General features: G+C 47.3%; 1 protein-coding gene across 1 annotated transcript in view; it reads right to left on the bottom strand.

The window, feature by feature from the left end:
* Window positions 1-2,429, bottom strand: part of hipk3b (homeodomain interacting protein kinase 3b) — a 37,375-nt gene extending 34,946 nt beyond the window's left edge. The window contains exon 1 of the mRNA XM_060878804.1: window positions 2,144-2,429. The gene's annotated coding sequence lies outside the window, so the exon portion shown is untranslated. The remainder of the gene's footprint in view (window positions 1-2,143) is intronic.
* Window positions 2,430-2,742: the final 313 nt, after the last annotated feature.

Genomic DNA, 2,742 nt, shown 5'->3' with positions numbered 1-2,742 from the left:
CAGAGACAGACACACAGAGACAGACAGACAGAGACAGACACACAGACAGACACACAGACAGACAGACACACAGACAGACACACAGACAGACACACAGACAGACAGACACACACACAGACAGACAGACACACACACAGACAGACAGACACACACACAGACAGACAGACACACAGAGACAGACAGACAGAGACAGACAGACAGACAGACACACAGACAGACAGACACACAGACAGACAGACACACAGACAGACACACAGACAGACACACAGAAAGACACACAGAAAGACACACAGACAGACACACAGACAGACACACAGACAGACACACAGACAGACACACAGACTCACACTGGCACACACACAGACACACAGACAGACACACAGACACACAGACACAGACACACACACAGACAGACAGACACACAGACAGACAGACACACAGACAGACACACAGACAGACAGACACACAGACAGACAGACAGACACACACACAGACAGACAGACACACAGACAGACAGACACACAGACAGACAGACAGACACACAGACAGACACACAGACAGACAGACAGACAGACACACAGACAGACACACAGACAGACACACAGACAGACAGACAGACAGACACACAGACAGACACACAGACAGACACACAGACAGACACACAGACAGACACACAGACAGACACACAGACAGACACACAGACAGACACACAGACAGACACACAGACTCACACTGGCACACACACAGACACACAAACACATTTATTAGGATCAGCTCTTCACCTCCTTATTCATGCGAGTGTCCAGCTCAGTGATTTGAAGCGTGGCACAAACACCAGTGTTTATTCTAGCTGCTGATCTTCTGAGATAATCATATAAGACACTTAACATGTCGAGCAGGTAACATGATTATAACAGGAGTATTTCACTTCCAAGAAAAAATATAAACTATCGTGTGACTCAGGCTGCACTTCCTGTCACTAAATGAACTCATTCTTCACAGCAGTGTGTGTGTGTGTGTGTGTGTGTGTGTGTGTGTGTGTGTGTGTGTGTGTGTGTTTACAGGAGACAAACACAACCTTCCTATCAGCAAGAAGTCAACAAGTTCATCATTTTTATTTAACTGTCCACTGGGTTGCCAGATCACCATGTAACTGAACTCACTGCCCCCTTCACGTTTTGTGCCATTTTAATAAACCAAATTATATTTAATTCATTTATATTAAACTTAATCTCAACAGTCACGTCATCGAGGCTACAAACTAAAGAAAATGACTAATAGACTGGACACAAAAAAAACCTGAAAAACAGGAACACAATATATAATGTTCGCTTTAAACGCACAGATCTGGCAACTCGGTGTTTACATTAATGTCAGTGCTTTATGATTTACACATTAAACACACCGTCACTCCCCCCCCCCTTACATAAGGACGTTATAACGGCTCCTGTGCACTTTATAGCCCGTATCACGCGGTTATGGACGTGTAACAGTGCGGGTTATAAATAGCGCTGTTTCCTGATCAACACATCAGAGCAGATAAAGGGCACGTGGTGTAACGCATGACACGTGACACACGTGTCATTAGAGCACGTCGGCGTGTTTATGGAGTGTTCAGGACGCGTTATTCCTCTACATACAGCGTGTGCACATGAATAACAGCCGTGTGGGTCATTTATAACTAACTCCAGTGTTTCTGCTCCGAGTTACAAACGGATTTAACTCGAACTTATAGATTAGCGGATAAACAGAGTCACAGACTCAGACTCACAGACTCAGACTCAGAGTCACGAGTCACAGACTCACGAGTCACAGACTGTCCGACATTTAAATGTGTCACCAGGAAAGACGTAAATATCATTAGCTAGCTAGCAAGTAATAAACACCGTTCTTTTCCCACCCGTTTCCTGACAAGACCCGCCCCTTCTTTACGATTGGATAATCCTTCGTAACACAAGCGACCTGTCAATCAAAAAGCGATCTCAGCCATTCCTGGCACAGGACGCGAGATTTTACTGGCCAATAACAGTGTAGTGGGCGTGGTTTGTTCAAATACAGGTGTGAAATGAAAACAGACAGCGCGTTCACCAGGTCACGTGTGTATTTGACACGCAGAGTACAGACGGGTGGATAAAGCTCTTACCTTCACGTAGAGTAACAGTTGTTTATCTCCACTGTTTCTCCGGACATTTTATACACGCGTGTACATGTGTGTGTGCTGCTGCTGCCATCATCACTGCGCTCCTGCACAACAACAGCAGTGTGTGTGACGCTCCGTCCTGCTACTGCTGGTGACATCAGCACGGTGCTGCTGCTCCTGCTGCTGCTGCCTGGGCTCGTACCGCGGCATCTCTGCGCTCATCTCATCTCTGCGCTCACACACACACACTCATCACACACACACACACTCTCTCAGCTGCGCCGAGATAATGTTTCGGACTTTATGTCACTCAGCGCAGACCTGAGCAACCGAACACAGAGTAATCAAACACAGATCAATCGAGCACTGAGCAACCGAACATGGAGTAATCAAACACAGAGCAAGGAGGGGGAGCGTGGAAGAGGAGGAGGGGGAGGGTGGAAGAGGAGGAGGGGGAGGGTGGAAGAGGAGGAGGGGGAGGGTGGAAGAGGAGGAGGGGGAGGGTGGAAGAGGAGGAGGGGGAGGGTGGAAGAGGAGGAGGAGGAGGGTTCGAGGATGCAAACATCACATTTTACAGCATTTACATCAACAGTCAATACACA

The sequence above is a fragment of the Tachysurus vachellii genome, chromosome 9 (assembly GCF_030014155.1).
Source record: "Tachysurus vachellii isolate PV-2020 chromosome 9, HZAU_Pvac_v1, whole genome shotgun sequence".
NCBI lineage: Eukaryota > Metazoa > Chordata > Actinopteri > Siluriformes > Bagridae > Tachysurus > Tachysurus vachellii.
This window is presented reverse-complemented; position numbering and strand designations above follow the sequence as displayed.